Below are 20,932 nucleotides of genomic sequence, written 5' to 3' on the forward strand. Positions count from 1 at the left end.
CACATCACGTGTGTCCTTTCTCAAAAGGAAGGCTCACACGTGGGAATAATTTAGGATCATGCAATGGGAAGCAGGAGCGATGGTTGGGAGGTTAGCTGTTTTGGTAACCTGTTATTCCATTGAAAAGGATAATATGATGCCTGAGACAATTGTAGCAATGTATTCATATTTTTCACCGCTATCAGCCGAAGTTTGCCAACAGCAGTGTTTCAGATATCTTAAATCTGGAGATCTCTTTCTTTGTTAAAAGGAAGGTAAGTAGTCCTGTCTCATTACCAAAAATACAAAGCTTCGTGGTGAAAAGAGTGAGGTTAGGCCCACTGCTCTCCTCTCTTAACAGCGGGGGTCCTGCCCACCTGCTGGGTACTTGGGTTAAAATTAAAGAATCCATGCGAAGTGCACAGACCCGTAGGTGCTCAGTAGTGCTTTGTCAACCTGCGAAGAACAGCAGTGACAACTGTCTCTTCCTGGTATGATCTGGGATTCCAAGGAGCTTGGGAAAGAAGACAGCTGTGCCCTTCCCTTATGGGAATTACCAAGGAAGGGGGAGAACCACCGGCTGTTTTCGTAAAGGGTCAATAGCAATCACACAAACTGCCTCTTATCCATTTATCACTTCTTAATTCCATCATAAAGAAAATTAATACCCTATTTTTGAAATGCCTTTGAGTTCTTGCAGGGGTCTTCTAATTAAACCATTAAGCAGTTTAATTGAAATACCAGAAACACATTGCTTTGTCAAGAAGTCAATGGGCATTTGTATAACATTAATTTTTTAATCAGACTGATACTCTGGGTAATCTTCTTTTTAAACAAAAGCAGCAGGTGAGATCCCTGCTTTTATAAGATGATACTACCATATTGGCTTTCAGTCACGGGTGGTGTTGATCCACTGGGACCCACGATTCCCAGAATGTTAGGTGCCCAGTTCAAGGGCACTGCATCCGCACACAGAGATGGGTGGGGTTGCTCGGGGAAAGGGAAATTTCCAGCCTACTCACAGCAGATCCTTGTGTAGAGAAACAGCAGAAGAGAGTATCAGTTTGGAGGCTACCAGGAAACATCCCTTGGGTAGGGAGGGGTTTGAGGACGAAGCCGGACAACCTCTCGCAAGGCAGCCCAGGAACCAGGGATGCGACGGGCCAGCCCAGAGCGTCCGTGTTACGTTAGAGCGGGAAGGAAGATCTTATCTAGCTAAGAGGGGAAGAAAGAAGGAATAAATATTTGGCAGTGCTATTTACAAATAAAATACAAGGGGATTAGAGGCAGATTTCCTGGATGAATTCACCGGATTCTTTTTGTCCGTCAAGGTACAATCCAGTCACCCCAGGAAATAATTCAGTACAGGTTACTACAGATTTGACCCAAATGCCAGTGGGGAGAGATGGATTGGGGGAGAATGACATTTGTGTGTCAAATCGCTGACGTGTCCGGTGGACCGCACAACACAGAGAGAAAGGAGGAAGAGAGCTTATGATGATCACATCAATTGTGACCTCAAATGACATTTTCGAAATGTTAGTCTCAAATATTGGTAACGTTTTTGAAATGCTTTAGTGATTTTGCTATTAAGATAAAGTAAAATACTGCTAAATGTAATCCTATCTCGGTGAGTCTAAGCTTCGCTCTGTAAACAAGGTTGATAGCCGTGTGTTCCAAGTTCTGAAATTCCTGCACTCAGAGATCACAGCGAACAGTGGAATTTGCTTGTAGCTAAATTGAAGCCCTCGACTGACTTGCTGTCCTCTGATTATGCCAGTTAGTCTATTATAACACACTACTTCTTTTTAACATCGTGTACAGTATACAGACTCTTGCAGATATAGGTCTTAGAGAAGTTTGAGAAGTATATGATTTATGAGAAACCTTTCAAAAGAGAAACCTTAATAGTGCTTTAGATTTATACATATTTTACTTTTTTCTAGCACTTTATTAGTGGAGAACTAGTTATGGATCATTCCCCATTTTCCCATTTACGTATAGAGATGGAACTAACAACATCTATTTAGAAAGTCCCGTGTTGCATTTCCACAGGACAGGGAAGCAGAGTTCCTACACACAAACGCCGTTTGCGTGTGCTGTGCGTAGCCCCACTCACGTCCTGATAATCGCAGAGTTTCTGAAGCTTAGGTGTATTCTTGGAGTGACCCAATTCACTCAATCACGTCCCAGATACAATGCGAGGCTACTGAAGGTTCCGGGACCCTGGCAGATTTGAAGCCTTTGTCCTTATTTCAGGATATCTTTGTTCCAATAACAATAGGTGATATCCTACATAATTCAGTGCCATTTGTACAACTGCCTGCTTCACGACGCTGCACCCACAGTCCATAGCGGGCAGGCCACGGTGAGCTCCGCAGTTCTGGGCAGTGGGATTAAATGGGGAGCACGGGGTCCCCCAAAGCCAAAGGGTCAAATTCAAGAGTTCGTTGTGAATGCAGGCATGTAGGTTAAGCCCACATACCCCCAGTAATGATGATGACAACCAATGCCTGATTGTAAAACTGAGACAGGAGGAAAAATTATTTGGATGCCCGTGATGGTCACTTCCACAGCCGTTTGAGCTCATCAGCGTTGACTCCGATTGCCTGAGCTTTGGAACAACTCACTTTAGATCTGGAAAGACACACAGGGCTCATCGTCACCTAGGGATGTGTCCCCTGCACAGATGAGCCAGTGGCGTGTGGAGGGCATGTGATAGGAAGTCCGTCCACCAGGGAAGAATTATCTTTTACTGGCAATCTGCGAGCGCCACTGAAAAACGCTCTTCTGTGATCAGATTATGAACGCTCTCACGTCAAACAAAGATTTCTCAGCTACACCCTAGGAGAATATTGGATGCCATTTTTTTTTCCTGCTCGGCATTTTGATATAACTAAGCAATAATCTCCAAATAATTCCATGTTTACATACACCAGGTGACAAGTGGCATGTGTGAAATTACGGCATTTAGTAGGGGATATTAGAGACGCCCCATGCATAATGAAAACGGTATATTGAAGTGTAATTTTTCTCCTACAGTTTTATCTGTAGTTAACGAAAAGCAGACAGGCAAAATTCTTCCAATAATGAAAGCACCCCCGAGTTTAATTCTCTCATGGCAATTCTCCTATTATGCATAAAGATGGAAAAAGTCATTGGAATACTATTTAAGAGGAAGCATCATTGCAAAACTATTGTAATGAATGCTGTTGAAATAATTTCTGTGGATGTAAGAAACTGGTACTTGTATATGAAGAACATATTGGACTACTATTTTGGGTCAAGCCGATCTTTCAAAGGCAAACTGATTACCATTTTGAACAAAAAGACAGAATATGCCACATGGTAAAGTTTATATTTAGCCTTCATCTAAGGATGCAAAAAAGATTTAAGCAATTATTTTATTGAATCTGCTCAACATCATCAATTATTTAGACCTAAAAGAACTGCTTCCTAAATATCAGGTTTTCTGCCTTAAAATTATCCAAATAATTGCCTTAGATCTCCACACAATGCTTTGCTAATAAGGCACACCTAAAGACATGTATCTAACTAAGCAAAACAAATGCAGATTTGATTCATTCTCTTCCTCAGTACATTCAATTTAATTTAATATAATATTTATTAAACACCTATTTCGTGCCAGCCAATAATGGAAGCCTTTGACAGTGACATTCCTCCCGATAAAATCGCAGACTTTGAGCGGCGTGCTTAGCCTTCCGTGGCCTGGGCCCCCACCTCCCCCGCCCAGTGAGACCCACACTCAGCTCTCCTTGCTTGCAAGCCAAGATCGCACAATCTTCCGAGCAGGTTTAGAAAAAGTCTGGCAACAGCATCCTGGTGAATTATTGTATCTCTTATGGGGCAGAGTGGAGAATTCAGAACTTTTTCTGCTCTGTCGCTAATTAGTGACAAAGAAGAAAACTGACAGAGGAAAACCGTTCCCACGCATCCATCAGGAGACAGATGCCGAGACAGAGAGTGGTGCTCTAGGCTCTCGTGACAAAGACAAGTTGACGTATACGTGACGTCTCTGACGCTAAGTCTCATCCCAACTGTATTTTAAATAGCACTGCCAGATATTTATTCCTTCTTTCTTCCCCTCTTAGCTAGATAAGATCTTCCTTCCCGCCCCAACACACCACGGACGCTCTGGGCTGGCCCGTCGCATCCCTGGTTCCTGGGCTGCCTTGTGAGAGGTCGCCCGGCTTTGTCCCCAAACCCCTCCCTACCCAAGGGATGTTTCCCAACAGCCTCCACATGGATACTCGCTTCTGCCGTTTCTCTACACAAGGATCTGCTGTGGGTAGGCTGGCCATTTCCCTTCTCCGAGCAACCCCAGTGACTCGAGGTTGGTTTGTTTTCTCCTGTTCGCTCTGTCCCCTGCCATGAGGAATGTCTTCTGAGCCTCTGGTCCCTGCCACCCCACCGCTGCGTACGGGGCCAGAGGCCCCCGTTCTTTCTCTGCGGCTCAGTCTGAACAACGTCAAAGGTCGTGACTCACACGTTCCTTAGGAGACAGTTCATCATCCACGGATTCTGAGACAGGTCCACAGCCAGCTGGCACCCGGGAAAAGAACTGACCTTCCTTCCTCGTTTTCGTGAGTCGTTGTGAATTGACTGTCAGCAGGTGACATCCTGTTGGATCTCTGAATTAAGGTAAAGAACATGATTCTTCAAACGAGGGAAAGATTCTTGCACGAAGACTTGCGCCCCCAGCCCCGGCCGTGCAACTCAGACCCAGTCCCCATCTCCACGAGCACCAGCTTTCTTCTCAAAATTTCCCGCGGCATCTTCTTCACAGGTTTTGTAAATTCTAAACTAGAAGAAAAATTCACTGCAGCCTGTCTGTCGCCTGTTCTCACTTTTCACCCCTTCTTTTTCCTAATCTTGCCTGAGAGATTTGGGTTCATTAAAGAATCATAAAAAGGAAATGACCCGATTGTGGCCGTTTTGGCCAAAGCTGAAAGTCTCCTCCGGCTGTAGCGTTTTCATAACAATTTCCACTTTCAAGGTATGTGGTCTCCTAATCACTCCAGTCCCCGCGGGAGCCCTGAAGGGAGATTACCACTCTGCTAATTTTACAGATAGAGCATCTGAGGAGAAACAAGGACTGGCAATTTGGAAACACAGCTGTCAGCGCAGAACTGAGTCTATTTGTGTCTGAAAGTAACGGTGCATCTAATGCTGAAGCTCAAGAAATAACAATTAAAAAAAGAAATGAAAAGCAGGAGAAAAGAGGAAAGAAAGGTATAAAGACAGTGCAAAGGTAAGATAGCAGCAGTGCTAATAAACTTCTGTCCATAAGCCTGAAAAAATTTTTTTTAATTATGTTCCTGTTTCTTTGAAATTCTCTGGGGAATGGTTCATTTCAGAGAATCTTTGGTCTACATTGCTGTGATCTCACCAGACTTTTCTTTACCTAGCGGGATGGACCCAACGTAGGAGAGACACACAGCAACTTAGATACATGTTCTCCTGGACCCCCGACGTCCTCTGTCCAACCCGCCTAACTCAGAGAACTGGAGTCTGGTCCTCCCCTGGGATTTGTCCCCTGTTCCCCACCCCTGCATGGCAGCGTCAGCTGCTACCTGGTCCCCGGAACCTCCAGCCTGCTGGGTTTCACTGCAACTCTCAGTCAGAAACTCTTCTAACAGCTTCTGTTTTTCCTCTTTCTGGGCCTCCAAGAACCACATAAAAATACAGAATCTCTCAGTTCTGAGCCGCGTGATTTGCTAGTAACTGTCCAGGTGGGAAGACGTTTCCAGCGTGTTCCACACAGCGGCTCATCTCTTCTCAGTTTCCTAGAACAACAATCTGACCGTGGGAGTCCCCAGTTGTAAAGCTCCCTGGGTTCCTCATTGTACTCAGAATTAAACCGAAAGTCCTCACCTGACATCCCAGCACTCTGAGATTTGTCCCAATCTCCTCCCCGCCTTCTCTGCCGCTGCAAACCCTCAGCATGCGGCCCTCTTGCCGTCCCAGCCACCTGCTCCACCTGAAGCAGGTCCTCAGGTGGCACCTGGGCTCCACGATCTGCCTGTTTGGAAAAGCTTTGTCCTCCAATCTGCCCGGCCCTTGAGGCTTGTGCCAAATCCTACCTCTTTCTGGATGAAAATGCCTCTCTCTCTCTCTCTCTCTCTCTCTCTCTCTCTCTCTCTCTCTCTCTCCCCCTTATGATAACAGAACCTGTTTATTGTTATAAAACATACCACACTGGACCTGGCGGCAGACTGGTTTTCACACGGGTCTCCCTGCAGGCTGACTTGCCAGGGCTGCCTAACCTTCTCACTCGCTGCTTACGACAATGTTTGTGGAACGGCAAGAAACTAATACACACATCTCGACCGTTCTGCAATCTAACGACTCTGAATGTATCCCTCCAAACCCCAATTTTTTGGTCTGAGTTCAGGTCCACTCTTGCACGAATGCCTTAGTTTCACCCAAAACGCAACGTGCCTTATTTGCTCGTATCCAAATACCTACAAGTCATCTTTGCTTAGACAATTGATAGAGAGTTATTAACAAAGTCTCATATGTCCATTACCAAACTCTTGATACTCTCCCAAACGCTACCACTTCTTTAGTTTTCCCCAATGCAGGAGCCAGCCCAGCTGTTCACACCGTCACTCAGGTCAGAAGACGAGAGGCACCGTGACGCCGTCCCCCCCACCCATTGCCATGCACAAGTCCTGTCAACACAGCCATCAAAACGCATCCATCCCCCTCCTACCGCCTCTAAGGGCAGCCTCCCTCATCTCTTATCTAGACCGTGGGAACAGTGACCCCCAGCTGGGGCCCTGCTTCTGCTCAAGTCCCTAGATGCAGACACTCAGGGTCACCACCCTCTGCTGTTACCGTCCACCCATTGCTAAGGAATCCAGAAGAGGAATAGTCTCTGTGAGGTGCTGTCAATGACTGTAAACTAGCAGAAATTCATGTTCTGCCTTTTATATTTTATTCTTAAATCTCAGAATATAATGGGGGTACAAACATTTTGGGTACATAAATTGCTTTTGCACCGCCCAAGCCAGAGCTACAAGCATACCCATCCCCCGGACAGTGGACCCTGCACCCATTAGGTGTGGATATACCCATCCCCTCCACCCCGCCCACCTGCCCGGCACCCGATGAATGTTCCTTCCATGTGTGCATATAAGTGTTGATCAGTTAGTACCAATTGGATGGTGAGTACATGTGGTGCTTGCTTTTCCATTCTTGGGATACTTCACTTAGTAGAATGGGCTCCAGCTCCACCCAGGATAATACAAGAGGTGCTAGATCACCATTGTTTTTTATGGCTGAGTAAGTAGTATTCCACAGTATACACAGAGCACATTTCATTAATCCCCTCATGTATTGGTGGGCACTCGGGATGTTTTAAGTATTTAAAAGGCACAAGAACAACAAGTCATGTTCTGCCTTTTAAATACTTACAAGTTAACTAGTGACACGGGAAGGAACTTCACTTCAAAGGTCTGTGAAGCCATTCAGTCTTCCCAACAGCCGTCATCAGAACTAGTTTTCATAGCTTGAAAATTTCCTTTCAGTCTCACAACTCCTTGTTGATAATATCAGGTAAAATTTTGTAGGCTCCTTGTCAAATTTGGGAAAACCTCCACCAACTTTTCTCATACGCAAACTATAAAAATTTCAGGGCATCTTATGTTTTCCTGTGGAATAACCAGTTGTAAATTACTATGTAATTTTTCGACTTGAAATGCACCTTTTCCTTTTAGTAAACCGCTGCTTTCAGTATGATCCGGAGCATTTTGGGACAACTTACTTCTCCACGTGAGAATCCCTTCAACCGACGCCAGTGCTCATCTGTGTGTTGCTTTTGTTTCACATTCACTTGATTTTTATCTGGTTTTTCTTTCAGTTCTTTTGTAAATAAGTTTGAAGATGACTAGAAAAGGTACCATTTATATTCGCAAAATCGGAAGTCTGGAATTTTTTTCACTTGATTGAAACCTTCCAAAACGGCTTTCTGGATTGCTACTAAAATGGCATCATCCCAACTTAACTTCCCCGGGTCAGGCCTCAAAAGTTCCCGCAGCCTCCACCACCAGCTGCCACGTGGGGAAGTCAACACGAAAGAAACAGAGATCTCAGCCAGCGTGGTCGCGTCCCTTTAGAGAAACACACAGGGCGTGCGACCACACAAACTCTTGGCGAAGGAGGCCCCTGAGCTTCCTGGAGAATCAGTTCTGGCTAAATGCACAGGTTCCCTTCCACAAAACACAGGAAAACTCCAATCGTGACTCTCAGACTCTGCTGCCCCGAGTGGGAGAAGGTCAGAAAAATGTCCCCGGTCTTCCCCTGCGAAACCCAGACCTTTGCAACTTCTCTTTTAAATCAACGGCACTTCCCCGCCAGCAGCTTCAGTTCCACTGGCCGCTGCGGCTCCAGGTTCCCACCAAATCCCTGCATCCCTCGGCACAGCCAGGCCCCTGCGAGAGGTCTGGCACCCTCTGAGAATGGGGACAAATATCCTCACCTGGCCTTCAGGACCCCCTTCTCCCCGCCCCGGCGGCTGGCCTTGCCTGTGCCTGCAGCTCTGCCCCCCGCCCTCTCTCTACCCGCCCCCCCCGCCAAGCTTCACTTCTGCAGAGAAATCGGGCCACCCCCAGCCCGGGTCCAGGCAGCAGTTAACTGCTCCCAGGGCATCACAGACCTAACCAAAGCAGCCCTTTCTCCAGCGGAGGTTTTAGAAACACATACACAGACCTGTCACTAACACCTGTCTGCACCACAGTGGCACAGACTGGACCAACTGCCTATTATTTTTTTAACCATCCCTACCTTGTACCGGGTTGATTTTTTAACAGGTGCTGTTGCCAGGATGAGCAAAGCTCCTCTGAGAACCTCTGTTCTAGATTCATGATGAGAAGCCGTGTGCTTCTCTAGGGACGGCTGGCGGGAGTGGGGGGCAGCGGCAGGTGCACGATTCCTCCCCCACCAGCCAGGTGCAGCCCTCCGGTCCCCCCGGTCAGGTTCCCCTGTCCTACGTCAGCACTGGGGCTTTGACAGGAGGACCAAGATGGAGCAAAGGACGGAGGAAAGGACAGGAAAGTAGGAAACGAGACACCGTAGGTCAGAGGAGAAGTGGGAAGAGAGAAAAGGAGCAGTCGTCCAGACGAGTGGTGAACGCTCAGAAGGTCATAGGACAGCTGGAAGCCAAACCCCACTGTCTTGGGGGATTTCACTTCATGTTCACTTGTCTTTAGAATGTCAGGTTGCAATCACAAATTACGTAACTTATTTTACCCTTTTGTGATTTTCTCTTTTAACTGATAATGTTAAAGGTAGTTTCGAGCAGAACAAAAGTCTATTTTTTTAAACTAAAACCTATTTTTGTCTAATTCACTGCAGTCGCTAAAAGCCCCAGGTTGGTGAGTCACTTGAACGTCTAGCCTGGATCTGAACACTGGTGCACACGGCTTACAAATCACTGCTCCCTGCATCTTCGAATCTTCCCATTCTAATTCCTTACAAGACTTGATTTTTGGGGGACCATGATGCTCCAACAGGTGAAGGCTGGAATGTGGGTGCTTGGCGAATGGAATGAGTTGATTACTGGGGTAGCAACACTTTCACCTGCCGGGATGCACGGTCAGATTGAGTGGATCTACATGTCTTCAAGCCAAGAAAGGATTCCTTCAAAAGCATTCTTTCTCTTTGAAATATGGAGATCGAAATCAAAAAGAAAGCTTAAAGGGACGACCGCTTCTCTTCTGCGAGAGCTGGTTGGTGTAAATTCACTTTTCAGGAGGAAATACGCAGGCATGGGTGAAGCTGTCCCTTGCTGAGGGTTCCGTGCAAGACTGTGGTCCAGAAATGAATTAGGTCACAGAGCAAGGCCTGAGGGCAGCCACACGAACCACGTTTTCCTCCTTTGTTGTAAATAGATTTTACAAACTGTATTTTTTTAGATCTGTGGAACTCATCGATATATATGTTCTATTCTAGAGAAATCCTTTTGACAGCCTCCAGAGCACTGCCACCCTCTCTCACAGCGTGTCACAGTCATCCTCGCGAGAGCAGGGAAAGCGCTCGGTGGGTAAGGGGTAATCCCGGGAGAAATGAGAGATGAAACGCAACACACCTTTCCTAAACTGCTTTAGCCAAAAGGACGATGCCAGCGAACGTTATCGAATGGCGTTTCTGAAATGTCAGAGGAAGGGAAAATGTCTCCCTCGGCCACATGTAACTGAGAAGCAATACAGCCAAGCAGAGGGTCTTGGTAGGGACAGTCCCCGCAGAGGCAGTGGTGGCCGTCCGGGAGGTGCACAGGGAGGGTGGCTGCCCAGAGGACTGAGCACACGGCGTCTGCGCCTGGCAGCAAGTGGTGGCGGTGCAGCAAGTCAGGCCGGTGATAAGAGCCCCCACCCCGGGGAGGCAGGTGGTCCGGCAGGTGAGCACAGGCAGGTGAGCACAGGCAGGTGGGAGCCACTGAGCAGCAGCCCCATCTGCCCCTGGAAACCTGAACCCCCTCCCAGGTATAAAGACGGGGCTACCAAGCGGGTCTCAGCTAAACACACACGTGCATTAATCCCACCACTAGCTCCTTGTCACTATTTTAAACTGGCTACAGAAAGGTAATATTATTAGAATCAGTTCATTTTCACCACCAGGTAGCAACCAGGTATAGAGCTAACCAGAAAAGGATACAGAAAGGACAATTTCTAGTCTCCACTGCAAACCCTAAAATGAAGAAGCAAGCATTTCCTGTCTCACACAGTCAAATAATGGTTTGCCACTGAAAATATACCTGGTAACAAATAGGACACAGTGGTATGAATGTCTTTTAAGGTATATTAAAATTCAGTCAGTTCTTTACAAAAATCTTTGCAAAGAGTCTCCAAACCCGGAAACCACTCCCTGTGGTAGTTTTTCTCTTTGCCTTGTTATTAAATACTCACCTTCTTTGTCCTTAAATGCATCTAGCTGGACAGTTCTAGCAGGTAAGTTAAGTGTCTGTCTGTTTATTCAGCTTGACAATAATACAAACAGAGTTTAAACTGTTAAGACCAAAATTTATCAAGGAGGCAACATCTTAGTGTGGAAAGAGAGTGAGATTTGAAGCCAGAACACCTGGAATTCAATTTGGGCTCTGTCACTTACTAACTATATGACCCTGGGCAAGGTCACACTAAACTTGAGTTTCCCATCCATGAACTAGAGATAATACAACCTCGCTTTCTAAATTGTCCTGAGATGTAGATAAAGTCATACATTTGAAATGTACTTTGTAAAATACAAAGCACCACGTCGCTGCCACCTGCCTAGCGTAGACGGAGCCATGTGTATGGGCAAGGGTGACGCCAGAGATGCCAGGTTGCTTCTAGTAAAAGACAGGGAGAAGAATCACATCTGTGGCACAGGCTAAGAGAAAGCAGAGCTCTCTCTTTAACTGGGTTATCTCTACAAAAACTCCCAAAGCTGACATTTTATGAGTAAAATGAGACGTTGAGTAGAGGTTGCAAACTCAAATGTCTACATGGACCAAGAATGTTACCTAGTGGGAAGTGCAGGTTGGGAGGAAGAAAACCAGGTGCAAGAGCATCATAATGACAGCAGCCAGTGCCGGCCCCTGTTGGGGAGACGGTAGGGAGTGCTGGGGACTGTGAAAAAGCGGGCAGTGTGGTGGAGACTTGACTCCGGCTAATTGTTGCATCAAGGAAATTTGGATCTAGTCTCCAGCATTTTCAGAAGATGGAAATCTAGATGTGTATGTCAAATCTTCCCTCTTTGAATGTTGGCTTATATTTTCCCCCTAAAACACCATGTGGATTATTAATAATATTGGGGCCCCAAAAACACATGTGCAATTGGGCCCATTTGGGAGTTTACTGAAAGACAGGAGGCTGGGGGTGGAGGGATTAGAGGCTGAGCAGTCTCCTTACTGAAGTCAAAACTCACTGACATTGTTCAGTAGGTCGTGGGGAATGTGGACAGTCCTGTGCTATCAAAGAAGGCAGTAATAAGGAAAGAGAAATTGGAGTCAAGCCCTGGTCATTTATGGGAAATGACCTCTGAGATCATCTGTCCTCAAGTGAAACTGACCTTTTCTCTTTTCTTTTTTTTTTTCCTCTTGCTAAACCTTCCTGAGGCCAGTGTGTATCAAGATGAAACTGAAACAGTCCCCTCTGGCCAGAGTCCCCGATAACAGGGGTGGGCAGGAAGGGTGGGCTTGGGGACACGCTGGGGGGTGGTGACGGCCAGGCCCCCAAGTCCATCCACTGAGCCCAGGAGACTGCACGGGGCCATTCAGAACACAGCCTTCCTGGAGAAACACGAAGTCAACAGGGTTCAGCTCAATTCTGCAGTGTTTACAGCAATATTTTTATGATATCTTAGATAACAAACAAAAGGAACAATGTGTACAAAAATAAACACCACCTTTTTTTTTTTAAAGAAAGCAATTTTATTGAGGCAAAGGCTGGCTTTGATCTTAGAAAGAAATTCTCATTAATTTATTCATTTGATGAGAATCTTAATTCCTTAAGCTAGGAGCTTTGAAACAACTGTGGAATATAGAGCTGAATAAAATTACAGAAAATTGAATTTGAATTTGAATTTATCAACCTGTTTAATTTAACTTTGTGTGTAAGACAAGGGTGTGGGAGGTCTGATGCTAACAGTCACTAGAGGGTGTGATTCCCAACATTTATTAAGATATAGAATTATTGGTATTTTACCGTATTGTGATTAAAAATATATACATTTCAATTAGTTCAAAATAATTCAATTAGTTCAATCAAGACCACTACTAATAAGGTAGTGATTTTCCGTCTTACAACTTGAGCAAGATCAGCTCTGGATACAGAAGTAAAAAGAAAATTTGGATATTTAATCCCAATGTCAAAAGAAAATCAGCATTTCAGATTGCAAATATATATTCACAATTGCAAAATTAATGTGAAGATATAATTTTAAGAAAAAAAATACATAGACATATATTTCGTGTTCCACCTACGTTTTTCAAAGACCGTCCGGAGACCGGCTGCCCCGGCACTGCTGGGTGTGTTAGTGTCACAGCCCGCGGCAGGTGTGTCTGCTCGCCTGTGGTCTCATGTCCAGGTCACCGAGCCCCCAGATAAGTGCTATGACAACAGCTCCCGCTCCTGCTGCTCCGAATCCCCCACGTACTGAAGTCACAGTGTTTGGGGTGAGGTTCCTGTGCCAGGCGCAGAGATAAGCGCAGAACCTCAGCCAGGCCCTGGGGACCCTGCCCGCAGGGAGCAAGCCTCCCCACCTGACCCCAGGAGGTATCGGCTTGTCTTGTTGATTCCTTGAGGACTGACCTTGAGGTTAAAAACAGTGACTTTGGGGCTGAGTTCCCAGTGACTCGCAGAGCACCGACTGTATACACAATGCAGACTTGATGAATACATGAATTCATAGCACCAGGGACCAGCAGGAAAATGGGCCAGAATGCCTTGAAGAGCTTGGTAGGTGAGCGTGTGTTGGCCCCGAGGCCCATCCCACACCAGCCCAGACCTGTGGTGGTGCCAGGCCCAGCCGTGGATGCGTCCAGCCCACTTTGCCTGGAAACTCTCCTTGGTGGAAGGATGGGTTTGTTCCAATTAATCCCTTTCTCAGTGTCAGGAAATGCCTGAACACTGGACACTATGGAAAATAAACAAAATAAAATGTGAAACACAGCCAGGCCCTTTGAGAATGTGATAATGATCTGGGAATGAGGCTCCTCACCCAGTAACGAAAGGTATTTCGGTTTTTCTGGCCTGACCAGTCTGATCAGAGGAGGAGAATTCCCCCCGGGAGGTGAGGCTGGGCTTTCTGATAAGCGGAGAAGGTCCGGCCTCCGCCCCCCACAGGGAGCGTCCCGCCTCAGCTGGTGGGAAGCAGGTCGTTTTGCTCCCCAGTTGCGTGGTTCAAGGAAGAACCTTCCAGATGACTCTGGCTCCTCATCTGTTGCTGGAGTTTGTCACTAACACGAGCTCGCCCGACTTGTGTCCTTCATCAGCCGGTTCACGTCTTGCTCTTCAAGCTCCTGCTCGGCTAGTCTGGGGCAGGGAGTTCCCGGTGACGTCGGTATTAACCGACCTATTTATCTCGGCCCCTGGGCTGCCGATCTGAAAGTGGAGGTTTAAAAGAGCATCAGAAATCATTATCTTGTTGCGTGCGTAATTACTAATAGGAAAAACCCAGAGCGAGACAGAGAGATGGGGGGAAATTGTCTGCGAGCGCCGAGTGCGCGGCTGACCGGCTCTCAGGAGGAGCCCCGGGAAAGTCAGCGCTGGCCTCCTGTAAGGCCGGGCCCCTGCTTGCCATCAGGAAGGGTTCCTCGTGCTAACACACACCTTCAGGTAGAAGTCTCCCCGGCAAGTTCCGGCTGACCTGCGAGTTAACCAAAACATTAGCTCATCCTCCAAGAACTCCATTAACCATTCAGATCCTGAGGCCAGAGATCCTTTTTCTAGCTTGCTGGAAGTTTCACTCTCAAAGCAACCGCAGACGTGACCCCGCTGTCCTCCAAGGGCAGGTGGCCCAAGGCGGCACCGTCCTGACCAACACGAAAAGGGATCTCGGGAGTTCTTTGAAACGCCTCGACGACGAGCGGCACTAAATTTTTACAGCAATACTGCCACCAAATTATAAGGAGATAAATATGAAAGAAAAAAATCAGTAAATATTTCAGAAAAGAAGGAAAGCCTAAGGGGCTAGATGGTAAGAAATCTTTCTTTCTTTGCCGTATTAAATGCTCCGTGTTCCAGTTACTGCAGTGGTTTCTGTCCCCTGATTGGATCCTTCCCGTTTGTCTCAAAAACAGTCATTCCCAGTCAGAGAAGCCACCGCTTGAGAAGCAGGTGTCAAAGTTCCGGTGCCCTCAGCTTGTCTGGGACGATCTCTCCAGTGCCACTCCTCTCTCTGAGCTCCCCGCGAGAGCAGCTGAGTTCTCCATGGCTGTCGCTCCGTGGTCCAATTTCCCCCCTGCCCCGTCTTGCTTCACTGACCCTCTCATGGGTGCTGCTCATGCTGTTTGCAGACCTCTGTCTCGTAGTCGGTTCCCTGACGCGACCTGTGGCGTCCAATCTAGGCAGGGACGGTGCTCCCAAGGGCTGGCACTTCTCTGTGTCAAACAGCCCTGCGGAGACTGCGTGGGAAACGTCGTCACTCTTGCAGACAAATGCTAACGCTAAACTTACGGTTGCTCCTCAGTCGGCAGTTCTGTCTCCAGGAGAGAGAGAATTAGTGGCACCATTAAAGCCAAGTAAGAAATCAGAGAGCAGAACGAAGATCCTAGAACCTCACCACCACCAGCCATTGCAAAGACATACAAAACGATCTGAAAGACCATCAGGAAAAAATCAAATAAAAATATAGATGTTGGGCATTAAAAGTTATTAGACAAAAGAACAGACACGTGTCACTCAGAGTATACCCACGGGGTCCCCCCGCGTAGCCTGAGGGGATATTCATGGAATGGCGGAGGGTGAGGCTTGGGGAAGGGCGTCTGGGAGAGGGATGCCGTCAGCCTCATCCCAGATTCACGGAATGCCAGAGAGAGAAACAGGCCCAAGGTGGGTGCTATGGACTGAATGTTCGTGCCCCCCACCCCCAAATTCACTTACTGAAGCCCAAACCCCCAGTGTGGCTGTATTTGGAGCCAGAGTCTTTATAGAAATCATTAGGGCTAAATGAGGTCAGAAGGGTGGGGCCCTGATCCAACGGGATTAGTGTCCTTACAGGAGGAGACAGGAGACAGTGTGCTCTCTCTGCACCACGTGGGGACCCAGGGAGGAGGTGGCTCTGCAACCCAGGGCGGGAGCTCCCGCCGGACATCCAATCAGCTGGCACCTGGGTCAGACCCCCAGAACTGTGGGAAATGAATGTCTGTTGTTTGCACTGCCCAGTTTGTGCTGTTTTGTTACAGTAGCCCAAGACAATTGGTGAAATGCTTACTGCATTAATTCTGTTTGCACAGTTAAACTCAGCGATTAAGAACTAAATATCCAAGCCATCTGGATATTACCTTGAAATTCCCGATCCTCACAGCCCTCACTGAGCCGATGCTCCCTGACTCTGAGACCCAACCTCTCCCGAGAATCTGAGATCTTAACATGACTCAGCAGCTTTAGGCTGGCTCAGCGTTTGCCAAGATTCCAGAAGCAAACAAGAACAGATTTGTAATCAGCTCTGGCAACATGGGGAGCAGCTCATAAAACTATAATATATATAAATGGTCTTAATGACAGTTATAGAAAATATTATTCACCTCTTAATGATCGCTATGTTTATGATAACTGAGGCACTATTCTAATCACTGTGTGTATTATTATGTTTACGCTAACAATAGCCTCTTGAAGTGGGCACCATAATATCCCTGCTATAAAGGTGAGTCAACAGCCCAAGGTGCAGAGAAGAGAGGGAAATTTCTTAAGGTCAAAGAGCTAATAAAGGGTTGAGGCTGGATTAGACCCCAGGGAGTCTGACAGTCCAGTCAGCGCACCTTAACCACCGCCCTGAGATGCTCTTGGCCTGCTATTTTCTCCAAGGAGTCACTCCAGTTGGTTCTCGCGTCGTCGTGGAGACCTCAGCACACCTAATATCCATCAAAAAGTGTTTTTATCCAGGGGAAACACTATGAACTTCACCTTGCATAAACAAACTGTGGACAAGCTCCCACGACATAGTGGAGAATTTCCTTTTGCAACCTCCACTAGTTTACACAGAACAAACGTAAGATAATGGCTTATTAGTCTCGATGAGTGAAGAGTATCCATCCTAATGGTGTTAAGCTCAGGTGATTGTGGAGGGGGTATGGACCTCCCAGAACCAACGATTGGCTAAGTTTCCCTTTTCTTTGTTCTATGAAAACACTACACTAGTGTTAGTGCTAGAACGCTACTGGTGATACTAATGGCTAATATTAATTTTTAATCAATATCACTTGGAGAAAAACATACATACATGCCTTATATTTATATTAATATATACAGTTGTCCCTGGGCATGGCAGGGGGATGGGTCCCAGGACCCCTGCATACACCAAAATCCCCAAGTGTGTAAGAAAAATATGTGGGCTGCACATTTCTTGAATACTATATTTTCCATCTGCGTTTCATTGAAAAAAATCCACCTATAAGTGGGTAGAGTGGACCCACACAGGTCAAACCTGTGCTGCTCCAGGGTTAACTGTGCGTTCGTGTGTGTGTGTGTGTGTGTGTGTGTGATGGCACAGATATTGTTTTCTCCACCTGCCCTTTTATCTAGAAAACAGTTTCTTTATAAATCATAATCCTGTTTATGATACTCTAGGAACAGAGAACATTGATAATTATAATGTTTGAATTGCACATTCAGTTTACAATAATTAAAAGAATATTTGCATTTTTCCTTTTACTGTATGGTACCAGACTTTTCCACAACCACCTGAAACTGTCACCTATGAAAGGTCCCCAATCAAAAAGCTTGTGTATATATAAGATATATATGAGATACACATAAAAGATATATATAAGATATATATATATACACGATATATAAGAGACATATAATTGATATATATATATATGATACATATATACATACACACACACACCTGAACACCTTCACAGAGCTGGGGAAAGATTAATGCAACTGCACACTGGCTCGTTACAAACACCCAGATGTTTGTTAGGGGCCCTCCAGGGTTAGGAATAATAACACCTGATACTTACTGACACTTGGTGTAGGCCAGCTACTGTTTCAAGCGCTTTCTTTTTATTAGCTCACACACTACTTACCACCTTCATCCACACTTCTGAGATGTTTTCATGAGTTTTGCATTGACAGCTGCAGGTCTCTCCCAAGCAGCCAAGCCAGTGTCAGAAAACGGGCTGCCTCGATTTTCAAAGGGAGAGATCTCGTTACCATGTTATTGCCATTTTTGAGAAGGTCAAATAGATTCATCATGATTCATTATGAAGTCAGTGTCAGTCGAGGGACGATATTCAGCATAAAAATAAAAAAGAAAAGAATTCTTTGTTTGCATATATTTATTAGAAACCACAGCCCTCTTGATTTTTAGAATATTACACAGTCCTCTCAAAAATGAGGTCACAAGCAAGGAAAACCCAGGGACAAAATCCCCTAGAAAGCCCTGAATCTTTTTTTAGAACTTTCAAATATATTTCCTTTCAAAAAATCTCACAAATGAGTGAATTACCATTCAAAGGTTTCCATGCAAGAAACACTGCTAGTACAATAAAACTATTAGTACAGTGACAGTAAGTTTCTACAGCAAAGAACAGAAAACCAAAATGCAATTCTGTCTAAGAAACTTTAACTGCATCTGTTATGTGTCAACATAACAAAAGGAAACGAGACCAGCTTTCCTAGAGAATTCCGAAGCATTAATTACATTGTAAATTTTGATGATTGCATGATACAGGTGGCTCCTAAACTCATTCATAACCTGTTTCTGGTAATCACTTATAAATTCTGTTGCAAAGTTTTCCTAATACAACTGAATCCTATGGATCCTAAGGCACGTAGAAGATTCAAACCAGCTGAACAGAATTTGGTTAATGATAATTTGAATTGATGCAATTTTGCATGTTCCCCGATGTGTCCCACACCTAAAAGAAGAAAATGTGCCACATTTGGTCGTTCCAAAGGCCCCAAGATATGCGAGCCAGCCCAATCTCCTCATCTTACAAGGAAGCCAAATTCAGTGAGACTGGATGGTTGCATCTTATGCTAGAACCAGACCTCAAACATGCCCCGGCCAAAGGGGGACGCACTGCCACCTCTAATCAGAGTCTCGGCAAATCTGACAGCATCTGTGATCTGGGGAGTTTCAATCTTTCCCTTTCAAGGTGAGGTTCTAGACCAGCCACCTTGTCATCGCCTGAGAGCTTATTAGCTATGCGGAGCCTCGGTCCCCACCCAGGGTCCCCACCCAGACCTGCTGAACCAAAATCCGCCCTTCAGCAGGGTCCCCGGGTGGTTACCAGGCACTTTGAAGGTTGAGAAACGCTGGGTTAGGTTATACTAAGACCGAGACCAGGAAGTGCCTCTTTTTCTCTGGGACTTACGGTGTCACTAGTCGGCTGAGTATTCGGGGCACCCACATGGCCAGGGCAGCTTTGGGGACTCTGAGTCTAGTCTCCTCTGAGCTGAAAAGTGCAGAGCTGCTGGGAGTCAGGACACAGGCAGGTGACACAGCAGGAGGGGACCCACGGCCAGGTGCTGTGCCTCCTGCTAGGGCCACAGGGGACCCAGGCTCTTTCTGACCTGCTTAAGACCAACTTAGTGAAGAAAAGAAGGAAAATAAATAAAATGCGACAGTGACTCCCACTCTGCAAGCGTTACCATGCTCTGATTTATAATATCTCCATCACTGCCGTGCACTGGGTGGCCTTTTCCTTATTTCATAGATGAGGAAACAGAGGTTCAGAGAAGCCCAGGCCCCGGATCACCAAGGAGCTGAGATCTACGCTCTTGTCTGTCTGACGCCCCCCTATGCTCCCGCCCTGGGGTGCAGTGGGTTTGAATTTTGACACCTACGTCATTTCCTTGCTGGTCTTCACCTAAGAGCAGCACAACTGTTAAGCATTTGCACATTATCATGTTGTATTTGCAAGCCGATCCCTTTTAGTGCTAAACTTAGGCGGGAAAATCCATACCAACGCGTTAAAGGAAGACGCACTCAAAAGGAAAGTGAAAAAAAGCAGGTTTCTGAAAAAGCTTGTTAAGTGGGTCAGAGTGGGGTGCACAGGGCCAGACGGGCACGGCTGAGCAGCTCCTCCCCAGCGTGTGTAGAACATGGCGACGCCACGGGGCTGGTAATGCAGCTCGTCGTGTTGCCCCGAAATAAAAGCAGTACTCATGCCTCTCCCCTGTGCCTGCCCTCTCCTCCCCGTGTGAGCCCACACGCTCACCTGTAGGAGTCCGGCGTAACCAATCCCATTAAAACTAATACTCCGGACAGGTGTCGCCAGCGGAGGTAAGGCTCAGTCCCATTTCTGAAGGAGCCCGAGAGATTCACTCCTCAGGGAAGATATCAAAGGTAACGGTGACCACATTTAAAGACACAAAAACCCCCAAACCTGCTAAAGTTACTTTTTCCTTTTGTTTCAATTGGTGGAAAAAAAGGGAAGTAGTAGAGATTCCTTGGAGTCTCTTTCACAGCTGTTCCTTTGGGGCTGTAAAATAAAAGGCAAAACTGGTAAGAAATTACTTAAAATGCAAAAATGGCAAAGGAAACTATTACTGTGAGGTAGGTTGTAAATGACTTTGGAGACTTGGGGAGGCTAAATCTTCCCGGCCACTGAAAAACAGTCATTTTAATCTGAAGACAGTAAGCTGCTCCCTGAATATTGCTCATGTATCGGAATATCCTCTTATTAAATTACCGTGTTTTATAACTAGTGAATAAAATTGGTATCATGTTCCGCGATGCAAAATCCCTGCTATTTTTCAAACGGATATATATTTTAATATGAAATTGAAATTTAATATCTAAAGCACCAAGCAATAAAGCCAACCCACCTAGTTTCAAACCCTGCTTAAATTATTTTTTGAATTTTGTGTCTAATAACATAGCACAATAACACTGAAACCAGATTAACACTATGATACTATTTGTTTAGGAAACCGAGAGTGTTGCTATGGAAACAGACATTCTGCATATCTATGGAAACAGTGACAGTGTTGTAAATAATGATACTGAAAATCGGAACTTGGTAAACTTAGCTTATGAATTCTAAGAAAAAGAAGAGAGAATAAGGACCTGTGGGGAGGAAAATTTTATATTTTCTCGTTTAAAAAAAAGCATTGTTCTATATTTTTTGTCTCGTGATAGGACTTTCAAGCTAAGTTTTCAAAACCTTGATTGTGTCTTCTACAACTTCTGTTAGTTTCTGTCTTCTCATGAACTGTCCACATCGTGACCTCCTTATACTTAATAAGAGAATTTATCAGACAATGTTTATGAA

The sequence above is a fragment of the Lemur catta genome, chromosome 18, assembly GCF_020740605.2.
Source record: "Lemur catta isolate mLemCat1 chromosome 18, mLemCat1.pri, whole genome shotgun sequence".
NCBI lineage: Eukaryota > Metazoa > Chordata > Mammalia > Primates > Lemuridae > Lemur > Lemur catta.